The sequence below is a fragment of the Arabidopsis lyrata genome, assembly GCF_000004255.2.
Source record: "Arabidopsis lyrata subsp. lyrata unplaced genomic scaffold ARALYscaffold_2, whole genome shotgun sequence".
NCBI lineage: Eukaryota > Viridiplantae > Streptophyta > Magnoliopsida > Brassicales > Brassicaceae > Arabidopsis > Arabidopsis lyrata.
Genome location: NW_003302554.1, coordinates 2,940,190 through 2,952,911, shown reverse-complemented (window position 1 = coordinate 2,952,911; position 12,722 = coordinate 2,940,190).

The window sequence follows — 12,722 nt, the reverse complement described above, 5'->3', positions numbered from 1 at the left end:
AGACACACAAGAAAATCTTGGAAAAAAAAATGTCTTCTCATAATATTTATAAAATTAGAGAGTGGATGTATAATCGATTAGATGATGAGACCGGAGCTATGAGGCAGGAGTACAAGGAAGGTTTAATGGAATTCATGCAGTTTGCATCTAATCAAGAAATGACGCGTATCGAAGGTATTATGGCATGTCCTTGTGTCAAATGTTGTAATGATCATTTTCTTGCAAAAGACATTGTTTGGAATCATTTATATTGGGGAGGTTTTACACCAGGATATTATATATGGTTTTCTCACGGGGAGGATTTTAGATCGGGTCCTAGTAGTAGTCGTGAAAGAAGAGATGAAAACGTTATAATTAGCGATGAGCATATTCACCAGGAAGAAGATAATGTAATTGGAATTGGTAGTGGTGAATTTCATGATAACGTAGAAAATACTAATGTTGCGGAGGAACCCAACTTAGAAACACAGGGATTTTTCGATATGTTAGATGCTGCAAATCATCCGATATATGCAGGATGCAGAGAGGGTCATTCTCCTTTATCCGCCGCAACACGTATGATGAACATCAAAACAGACTACAATTTAAGTGAAGATTGCGTTGATGCGTGGGCTGATTTTATCCACGATTATCTACCGGAAGATAATTTATCGCCAGTTTCATACAACGCAATCCAAAAATTGGTATCTGGGCTAGGTTTACCATTCCAAATGATTGACGTGTGTAGAGAAAATTGTATGATTTTTTGGGGAGATAATGTAAATATGTCTCAATGTCGTTTCTGTGGTGCTGAAAGGTTTCAGGTTACTAGTGGGCGAAACAAAATACCATATAAGCGTATGTGGTATTTGCCCTTGGCTGATAGGTTGAAGAGGTTGTATCAGTCAGATCGGACAGCGGAGGGTATGCGATGGCACGCTGAACATGAATTAACCGGGGAGATTTCACATCCATCAGATGCATCGGCCTGGAAACATTTTTGTTCTACATATCCAATCTTTGCTAATGAACCAAGGAATGTCTATCTTGGTTTATGCACGGATGGATTCAATCCATTTGGAAAGTCAGGTAGAAAATATTCTTTGTGGCCAGTAATAGTCACCCCTTACAATCTCCCACCTTCCCTTTGCATGAAAAGAGAATTTCTTTTCTTAATCATTTTGATTCCTGGTCCAAACCACCCTCGTTGTTCACTTGATGTGTTCCTACAGCCGCTTATAGAAGAGTTAAAAATGTTATGGTACCAAGGGGTTTGGGTATATGATGTCTCCACAAAGACAAATTTTAACATGGGTGCTGTATTGATGTGGACTATTAGTGACTTTCCCGCATATGGCATGTTATCGGGTTGGACAACTCATGGAAGACTGTCATGTCCATATTGTCAAGATAATACAGATGCCTTCCAACTAAGACATGGCCGGAAATCAAGTTGGTTTGATTGTCATCGTCGTTTTCTAAGACGAAATCATCCATATCGTCGTAGTAAGACGTTATTCCGCAAGAACAAGAGTATCCGTGATCCACCGCCACCTGAGTATGATGGTGATTATATATTGAATCAATTTAGTGATTTTGATGTTGACTGTACAGCATCGGTAGGGGGTAATGGCCATGTCCGAATTGATGGATATGGAGAACATCATAATTGGCATAAAAAAAGTATCTTCTGGGAGTTACCGTACTGGACAAATCATCTACTCCGCCACTGTCTTGACGTTATGAATATTGAGAAGAATTTCTTTGACAATATAATTAACACCATTTTAAATGTCGCGGGTAAGACTAAAGATAATGTCAAATCCAGAATGGATTTACCCGATATATGTGCGCGCGAGGATCTCCATTTGCTTGCAGACGGAGTAGGTCCTATTCCTATATGGAGATTAGATGCAAGCAAGAAGACCAAGTTTTTTCAGTGGATAATTGATGATGTTAAATTTCCTGATGGCTATGCATCAAATCTATCATATTGTGTTGATGATCACAGTGGTAGATTAGCTGGGATGAAAAGTCATGACTGTCACGTCTTCATGCAGCGTTTACTACCATTTGCGTTTACACAACTCCTACCAAATGTTGTCCATGAAGCAATTGCAGGTACAAACAACTTATCTTTCAATTATTCTAATATGTTATTATTCATGTATATATTCTTTTTTTGTTTACAGTTATTAATTAAATTGCAGGTATAGGTGCATTTTTTAGAGATTTGTGTTCAAGATCTCTAATGTGGATGTCGGATTCACACACTCAAGTATTTTTATTAGTAGGAAAGATTATTCTTGAAGGACAAAAAATAAGAACGTAAAGGGCTTATGAATACAAAAATTGCTATAGTATTTCTTGCTTAAAGAGAGAGATCCCTTTTACATGGCCATTGGCCTTTATATTTATACATAGAGAAACGACATTAAAATGAATAATTAAATACAATTATTCCTTCTTAAATGTGTCCGTTTTGATTCTTTGACTTTAATGCTCAACGTTTGAATTTGAGTTGACTCTGATCTTCATGGGCCTCGCCTTTTTGGCCCAAGTGTCCTTGAACCGACTTGTCCGTGTCTTCTACACTGAACTCATGTCACAGTGCAGTTACTTCGGATTCTCGAAGTGGTGACAACCACTTCGACTGTTCCCTTGGCTCATGGATTTGACGGGCTTTATCTTTTATGGGCCTTTATCTTGACTACGTGGCGATCTTTGGTTGGTCTCGGACTTCTGGTGCGGGATCCGACACCAACAGTTAGCCCCCCAAGTTCTTCGAAGTGTCATTCCGATTCGGAGGACTTTAAATGCTTTAAATGACCAAAGATTGCGCTCGAGAATCTTTCTGATTTCCCGCCGAAAATCTCATCACTCTTTTAATTTCGGCACTAGCCATTTTTACCCGATTGACATCTGTCATCATTATGACCATATATTAATTAATTACTATTAAAACGGGAAAAAACCTTCCCACTTCCCACACAACTTCCAAGGCGGTTTCATCATTAGTCGTGTGAGGTAACTTCTTTTCACCATTACTTCCTTCTTTTACTTTTGTGCTTTAATCAAAACTTCTCTCTACTTTTCTTCGCCGAACCTCTCTTCGCCGGATCTTGAATTTTTCATTTTTATCCGATGACTTCTGATTCTGAAAGACCCGAATCTCCGTCTTACGACGAGAGGCGTTCTAGTAATGACGAATGCACTCGTCCTAGCGATATCGCCGGTCCTCATTACAAATCCACCTGTACTCTTCAATCCCTTGAGCGATTAAAGGGGCTTTGTAAAATTCCTCCTGGAATTATAGCGGAGGCGCAAATAGCCGATCCTACGGAATCCTCGGAGAACCACCGTGTCGGCTACTTTTGTGTTTACGAAATTTACTTCAAGGGCTGCGGATTGACCTTCCCCCTTCCCGAAGCCCTAGTTCGATTCTTGGCGGCTCTCGAGATTGCTTTACCTCAATTAACCCCTAATCTCCTCCGAACTATCCTCGGGATTATAACCGTTGCGGCGGAAGCTGGCTACGTCATTGGAGTCCCTGAGCTGAATGAACTTCTAAGTGTGAGAAGTTCGTCAAAGAAAACGGGATACTTCTCGGCATACCCAAATGCCAATAGAAACGTCATCTCGCACCTCCCGAACAAGGATGAAAACTGGCACCATCCTTGGTTTCTGATTAAGAAAACTCCTGCTTCGATTGGGAATCTTTCCGATGTACTCCCATCGAAGTGGTCTACGAAACCTGGTAGAGACTAGGTCGTATATTCCTTTCCTGTTCATTATTATTTCTTTACTGACCAAATTCGTTGTTTTATTTCGCAGCTCTCATCGCTTCAACTCTCCCGACCGAAGAATTCGTCAGGTTCTTCAAAACAATCCTTGAAGGGGAAACCCTTTGGAATTCTTTCACCCTCGATCGGTTTGTCGAGGCCAACCGAAAACTCAGGATGAGTCCTCCCAATCTACTTCATCGTCTTCCGCCTCCTCCCTCAACTCAGGGAATGTCAGCTCGGGCCCTTACTGTCCAGCGTAAGAAACTCTCCAAGCCGATAGCAGAGGCTTGTGATGAAAACAAGGCGTTCCTTGCGGCCGCCATTGACAAAAAAGATTACAGCAGGACCCTGCTGGTTGATGATAACAGCTCCGAGGGAGCCAGATCCGTTGCTGCTTATAGGTTAACACCTCGTCGCGAACGCCGTGACGAACGTTCTCCTCGGAGAGAGCGGTCTCCTCGTCGTGATTCTCCTCGTCCTTCCCGAGAGGATTTCAGCAGTGAACCACTTAAGAATTTGGTTCGTAGGAAGAGGGACAAGTCATCCCGTAGTGACTCGTCTCCGCGAAGGGAGAAATCAAGGGCCCGGACTGACCGTTCACCTCGATCATCTCCTCCTACTGAACCAATGGGTCCTCCCCGTCCTGTTGACATGTCTTCTTCTTCTCAGCCCGACAGCGAAAAGACTGCTCGGAGCGCATCTCCTAAAAAGGGAGATTCTGAACCTCGAGATGCTTCCTCGAAGTTAAAGCCCGTTCTTGTCCCTCAAGTCAAATCGCTTTCAGGTTTGGTGATTTACACATACTCTAGCGTTTTTGTTTCTATTAAGATTCTGATTTTTACAACTCTTCCTTCTTCGCAGCTATGGAGAAAGAAGGCAGCGTCTTCCGATGCTTCAAAACCCGATCGGGTTCGATCTTGCCAGGCTCCGACAAATGGCGCCCTGCGATTCGTGAACGCTATTTGCTTCACGCGCATCACTCATCTCGGGTTAGTTCCGTTTTTTGTTTTTTTTTTTTTTATTGCGTTGCCATTCTGCGAACTGACTCGCCATCCCGGGTTTATGTATAATGCCAGGCTCATAGCAAACTTAACGACATGATCGAACATTACGAAGGGCTGGTCATTGGACGGGAGAAGGAGATTGACATGTGGAAGAAGAAACTCTCTGCCCTTGAGGCTGAACTCAGTTCTTCTGCCGGCTCCAAGCACGATCTGGAGGACAAAGTCGACAGTTTAACATCCGAGCTTGCGCAGATAAAGGGGGAGCTGCAAGACCAGTACGATCGGAACTACAAACTCCAGGATGAAATTTCTGGTGTTCAGGATAGACTTCATGAATCCGAATCAACCGCCGATACCCTGAACAACCAACTTATCGAGCTTGACGCGAAGTACAAGGCGCTGGCCAAATTGCGTGATTCCGAGTTGGCAAGGTCGGCATCGAAGGCCAGAAAGGAGGTTAAGGGACGCGGGATGGAGTTGATCCAAGGGGCCATCCGCTTCATGCAAACCGAGAAGGCTAGGTCAGACTTGGAATCAGACATCAAGGAGCATGAGAGCAACCTGATTCTGTTGGATCAAATCCATGAAGCAGATTTCTCCGAGGAGCAAGAAAGGACCGAACTGTCAACTAATCTTTCTGAAAAACGGAGTCGCTTGGCAGCCCTACCCACTTCGACCTTCAACCCGCTTGACTTCGAGGAATTCTTTACTGAATCACCTCCTATAAGTGAATCGGGTTTAGACTGGGCAGGTAACGCTTGGCTCCTGACGCTTACCTTTTCTTACCTTGTACCTTTGATTGACTGGAATTATTATTTCTAGGCTCAAATGAGACGGAAGACGTTGTCCCGCCCGTAGCTCCTATGGTACCGGAGGTCACTCCGGAGGTTGGTTGTACCGCGGAGGGTGGTCAGGGAGCTTCATCTGATCAGGCGCCAATTAAAGAGGCGGGCGAAACTTTGACAGCTGAGCCGGAGTCCGAGGTGGAGGTCAATCCGTAGTGGCTGTGTCCACTTTAAATTGGGAATTGTCCCATTTATTTTAAAACTTAATTTCGAACTTGTCTTTGCCTAAGGAGGCTTTATTATTTTCTTTTGAACAAGATATTTGCCTGAGGAGGCTTTTAAACCTTTCTAGGTTATGACCCAAGGGGGTTTGGTTAAAATTATATACGGGTTTGCAAAGTCCGCTTTTAACCTTTTGTGGCCTTGTGGTTATGCTTTTGAGATTTTTAGGCTGATCAGACCTTTCTCTTAAGAATGCGAGAACTGAGCTCGGCTTAAAGCGAGTTCCCCACTTCGGGTTTAGTCAACTCGATGAATTTATTGAGCTTGGGCCTTAGAAACTTTTATAGTTAATGCGACGGTTGCTCTTTCCCTTCTTATAAGTAAGGAAAACGGCTCGTCTTTAATGCAATAACTGCCTTTTCTCGATTTTCCAAAAATGGTTTAAACCACTCGGGCACACTACCATTATTGGTTTTATGGTTCCAAGACAAACCCTAAATCATTATAAATAAAGGCTTACCTACTTCTAAGCTTTATTTAAACACGATTTTAGAATCTTGCACTCGAGGCTACGTTTTCATAAAACGTCCAGGGATTACTAACAGAAAAACAGTGAATTATGGGGTCGTTGTTCGTACAGATTCGATAGACTACTATGGTGAAATTACTGATATATTAGAGGTTGAATATCCGGGAGTCATAAATTTGAAATGTATACTCTTCAAGTGTGACTGGTATGATCCTAGAGTTGTAAGAGGTGTTAGACTTACAAAGTATGGTGTCACAGAGATCAACTCGACTAAGCAGTTAAGAAAGTACGATCCATTTATACTTGCATCTCAGGCAGCACAGGTTTGCTACATACCATATCCACAAGTAGGTGTTCGACAATATCCATGGATTACGGCTCATCAAATAAATCCAAGAAGCAGAGTTGATGGGGTGAAAGAAAAGGAACCGCTACAACAAATTGCAGTAAACGAAATTACGCAAGTAGATCAATCTGTCGGTGACATTCCCCTCGTTGATATTGAGAACATAGAAGTCGAACAGATATGGGAAAATGCGGAAGACGAAGAGGATGGAGAAGAGTTTGAAGATCAAAATGATTCTGCTAGTTCAGATTATTCTTCCGATTCTGAGTAAATCAAATATATCTTCTTTAGTTTTATATATATATTTTATAAAATCTGTTTAAATGCTTTTAAATTTATCATATTATATGCATTATAATTTATTTGTTAAAAAAATCTGTTTCTATTTTATAATAATTAAACCATTCTAATATTTTATTTTATTCATACTTTCGTCGGAACTGTCGTATGAAACGTTTGAGATTAAATTTGTACCGCTTAAATATATCTTGATACAAAACAGGGTATATTTTGTTGGAATTTAAGAGACTAAGCTCATAAGAAAGAGTAAACAATCACTTGGTGATTGAATCTCCAAGGGGAACTCATTCTCAAGAGGAAGAGACCATCAACTTGTGATGGAATCTACACCAATATAGCTTGATAGAACCGAAATTTGTGCAGACGGCCTCTCCTTAACTTGTACGGACATGGTGTAGAAGAGTTCTGATCGGTTGTGCAACCGATTGGCATAACCGATTGGAAGAGAAATGAGGTTCCGATCGGTGCACAACCGAGCGGCAATGCACACATCCTTCTTCACCGTACGGACGAGTGGCTCCGATCGGTTGTGCAACCGATCAGACCAACCGATTGGAAGTGCGGATGGATCTTTCTCTTCACTTGGTTCAATATATTTAATTAAAGAAATACTTGACACAAAATAATTAAAATTATTCAAATTAATATACCCTGTTTCCGACGAATTTTCCGACGACATTATTTTCTCCGTCGGAAAATCGTCGGAATTAGGCTATATTGAATTAATTTATTTTTATACTGTTCTTTCAGAAATACTGAAGCGGGAACATTTTCCGACGAATGTTCCGACAAATTTTTAAATTTCGTCGGAAAATTCGTCGGAATTAGTTACATTAATTTCTCTGACGCCCGGGAAAAGTAAACGGCAATAAATTTAATACCCAATCTCCGACGGAATTTCCGACGACCATATTTGTCGGAAATTGGACATTAAATCTCGCGAATCTCGTAAATGTAGAGGGAAAGTTAATTGGTTTGAAATTCCCGCTGCATTGTTTCCGACGAATTTCCGACAAATATGGTCGTCGGAAATTCCTATATATATACGACTCACAGATTTTTACCTCTTACACACTTCTCACTCTTATAAAATCTCTCTACAAAATCTCTCTAAAATCTCTCTGTGATAAACAAACGTTAAGGTAAGATGTTTAGTTTTATTTTCTTCATAATTTTGTTTATAAAATTCAAAAGACTAATTATAAATTTTTTATTTGATTAAGGAGATGGATAATGGATCGTGGAGTGGATATATGGCGTATTGTAATGAACGTGGGTTTGCTCCGGATTTGAATCTTGGGCAAAATTTTGGTTCCGAAACCCAACCACCAGATGATTTTCCCATGGAGGACACGGAAGTTCCGGAGACGGAACCAATGGCGATGCCTACACGGAATGATGATGCAAATCCACTCGATTCTATGACGCTAGACCAATTACTCCGTGCTCCGGGTCGAGATAAATTGAAAAAGATCGACCCAAGCCGTATGAACGGAACAACTTGGTAAGAAATTGTATTATTTAATTTATAGTTTTACGTAGATAATCTCAATTAAATAATTTGGTAATTATAGGTATAGATTCAATAAAGGATTCACAAAGATTATCAAGAAAATCATGGAGAGCGATTTCCCCGATCCCGCTCCGAATCTTACGTCGGTCTCCGGAGACACAAAGAAACGTTGGTTTAAGGCATTTGCGGTTAGTTTATTTAAATAAAATTTATGCTTTATTTACTTTGTTTATAATTTTAGCTAAAAAAATTAAATTTTAAAATTTTACAACACTAAAAATATATATATTTTTTAAATTGTTTAACATTGTAGCAAAAATTTTATTGGGATTATGGTCTTACGGCCGAAGTACAAGAAAAATTTGAGGAGATATGTGGGAGTCGTTTATTGGATTATGTTTATGGATGGAAAAAGAAATGGCTTAACGGGAAAGAAAAGCCAAATTGGATGCGAGAAAACGTTTGGCAAGGGCTTATTGCATATTGGTTACAAGAGCAAAATAAATCCCGTAGTGAAACTAATTCTCAAAATCGGAAGAGTGAACGCGGAGGCTATGGCATGGCTAAACATACTTGTGGATCAATGCCATATGTCCGGAAAAAGGAAAAAATGGTAAATAAAAATTTAAATTTTTTACATTTCAATTTGCATTATAATAAATTTTATTGTAAATTTTTAACTAATAAATATTTTAAATGCGAGCGTAATCCCGAAACCGGTGAGTATCCCGATATGGTGACATTCATGGAGGAGACTCACAAACGGAAATCGGACGGGACATTTGTTGATAAAAAAGCTGAGGCAATAGCTCGTCGATGTCGGGAGATGGAGAAAGAGAAACTCACACAATTGAGTCAACATTCGGACACGCCTGATGATTATCAACTCACCTAAGCAAAAAAAAACGATATTTTCCGATCGGTAAGTAATAGTAATTAAAATATTATAATTTAGATAATATGTTTTATTTCCTAACAACATTTTCATTATAATAGCAAGTTGAAGTTAAAAAAGGACGTAGATTTGGATTCGGTTCCATTCCGTTTGACGAAGACATGGGCGGAAGTTCGTCATATTCACATGCACACGTGAATTGTCAAGAAAACGCAGCCGAAATCATCGAGTTGAAGAGTCAATTAAAAGATTGTAAGTTTTGGATGGATATGATGGCCCGTCTTCATCCCGACATCGTTCCGCCTTCTCGCCAAGATCAACCCGGAAATGAAAATGAAACAAATAACGTTGACACTCTATTTGATAATATATAATATTCGCGTTTGTAATAATTTTTAGTTGTTTAAGAACTTATTAATGTTTAATTATGTTTTTTATATTATGTGGTGAATTTTATTTTTTTTAATTATGTTTTTATATAATATTTGTGTTTGTTTTATTGAATTATTACAATTAAATTAAATTAATATTATTTAATTTAATTAATTATATTAATTAACAATAAAATATAAATATATTTTTTTAATAAAATATAATATTTCGTCGGAAATTCATCGGAAAATAATAAAAAAATACGATTTGTCGGAAATTCGTCGGAAACTATTAAATATATTATTATATTATATTTTGTCGGAAATTCGTCGGAACGTTCCGACGAACTTCCGACGATTTGTGGTCGGAAAATCGTCGGAATCGTACTCGATCTTACGGCGTCATTTGTAGGAATCTCCTCGGAATGGCGTCGGAATATGCCGTCGGGATATCGTCGGCAATTTTCCGTCGCTATTCCGACGGACATTTCCGACACCTTTCCGACGGGCTTTCGACGAATATTTCCGACGATTTTCCAACAAATATTTCTAATATGATCTTGGTCAAAGATCTATGTCCCTTGAATACACTTCGTGAGGTTGAACGAAAACAGCTTGCGGATTGACTGTTTTAGAGAGGTGGAGATCGAGTAGGCGATCTGGTGGACGTGTTCGAGTGGTCTGGTGAGTGTACTCGAGTGGTCTGGTGAGTGTACTCGAGTAGATCTGTTCGAGTGGTTCTGGTGGAGTGAAACGAGTGATCTGGTGAGTGTACTCGAGTAGTCTGGTGAGTGTACTCGAGTAGGTCTGTTCGAGTGGATCTGGTGGAGTGAAACGAGTGATCTGGTGAGTGTACTCGAGTAGTCTGGTGAGTGTACTCGAGTAGGTCTGTTCGAGTGGATCTGGTGGAGTGAAACGAGTGAGATCGAGTGGTGAAGAAGATGAGGGGTCGAATAGAACTTCCAAAGGCTGCGGGATTCCTTTGAACTTCCAGGCTTGATTCTGCTTGGATATGACACACCAAGAGCAGTTTCAAGATGAGATCGTGATATTACACACACAAACTCAAGATCAAACGAATTCAGAAAGAGTTTTTGATAAGAAAATGTTTGATGTCGTTTACAATGGAGGAGAACCGAATATAAAGAAGAAGAAGAGAGTCTAGGGAGTTGAAGAGTTCACCTAGGGAAAGAAAAAACGAAATAAACACACAAGACTAAGTTTAAAATCGAAATGGGCTCCTCCATGCAGATGGGCTCTGAGACAGCAATGGGCTTGAGTAAAAGAGTGTGTGGGCTTGCCTCATTAAAAACCTCTCTTGGAAAACCCATTGGGACAAAACCAAGAGGAGGGAAAAAGAGTGCAAGTCACACACCTCCATTGCTGTCGCTTAAACGGCTTGAATCACAACCAGTGTGGTTGGACAAGCTTCTGGTTTAAGGCTGCCCTCAATGTGTTGTAGAAGTGTGTTGATAGCTTGATTCAACTGTTTAGTCCTTGATCTCGTCATTGGTCCAGTAGCAACTTGCAAAGCAACGTCCTCTTTAGCTCCAAGAACTTCATCTCCATGCTCCTTAGCTCCATGCTCGATCAAGTGTTCCTCTGGTGCAATGTCCTGCTCGATCACATCTCCTGCTTGGTGGTCGAGTATGTCCTCTGGTACATGCTGATCCTTAGCTCCATGATCCAAGCTTTCCATTATCACATCATCCTCTCCCAGTTGAAAAGGATTTGACCTCAAATCTGTATTATCTGCAATGAAAGGGATAAGGTCAGCAACATTGAAGCTATTACTTACGTTATACTTACCTTGCAAATCCAGCGAGTAGGCATTGTTGTTGATCCTCTTGAGAACTTTAAAAGGTCCGTCTATTCTTGGCATAAGCTTAGACTTTCTCTCCTTAGGAAAACGTTCTTTTCGGAGATGAATCCAAACCAAGTCTCCTTCGTTGAAAATGAGTTCCTTTCTGCTCTTGTTGGCTTGCTTAGTATACTGCTTCGTCTTCTCTTCAATATTCTTCTTTGCCTGCTCGTGTATCTGTTGAACTAATTCTGCCTTCTTCTTTCCATCCAGACTAACTCTTTCATTCAAAGGTAAAGGCATCAAATCCAAAGGAGTAGTGGGATTGAACCCATAAACAATTTGAAAAGGTGAAAATTTAGAGGCAGAATGCATAGAATGATTATATGCAAACTCAACATGAGGCAAACAGTCCTCCCAAGTCTTTAGATTCTTTTTAATCAATGCACGCAGGAGTGTAGACAATGTCCTATTAACTACCTCGGTCTGGCCATCAGTTTGCGGATGACAAGTAGTAGAGAACAACAACTTAGTTCCTAGCTTAGACCAAAGCGTTTTCCAGAAATAACTAAGAAACTTAGTGTCTCTATCAGATACTATGGTCTTAGGCATGCCATGTAGACGAACTATTTCTTTAAAGAACAGGTTGGCTATATGCATTGCATCATCAGTTTTATGACATGGAATGAAATGTGCCATCTTAGAAAATCTATCCACAACCACAAAAATCGAATCCTTACCTGTCCTAGTCCTTGGCAAACCTACTACAAAGTCCATAGAAATATCATTCCAAGGATGCGAAGGAATAGGAAGAGGAGTATACAAACCGTGGGGTTGTGACTTAGCCTTAGCTTGTTTACATGTCGGGCACCTTTCAAACATTCTTTCCACATCTCTTTTCATGTGCGGCCAGTGAAAGTGATCTTGCATGACTTTAAGAGTTTTTGAGACTCCAAAGTGTCCCATTAAACCTCCACCGTGTGCTTCCCTTACAAACAGCTCTCTCAAAGAAGAATTAGGAATACACAAACGGTTATCATAAAACAAGAACCCGTCATGTCTATAATACTTTCCAAATGCAAATTTCTCACAAGATGAATATATCTTTTCAAAATCAGAATCATTTGCATAAAGAGATTTTATATGCTCAAACCCGAGTAACTTAGCATCAAGAGATGAGAGAAGAACATAC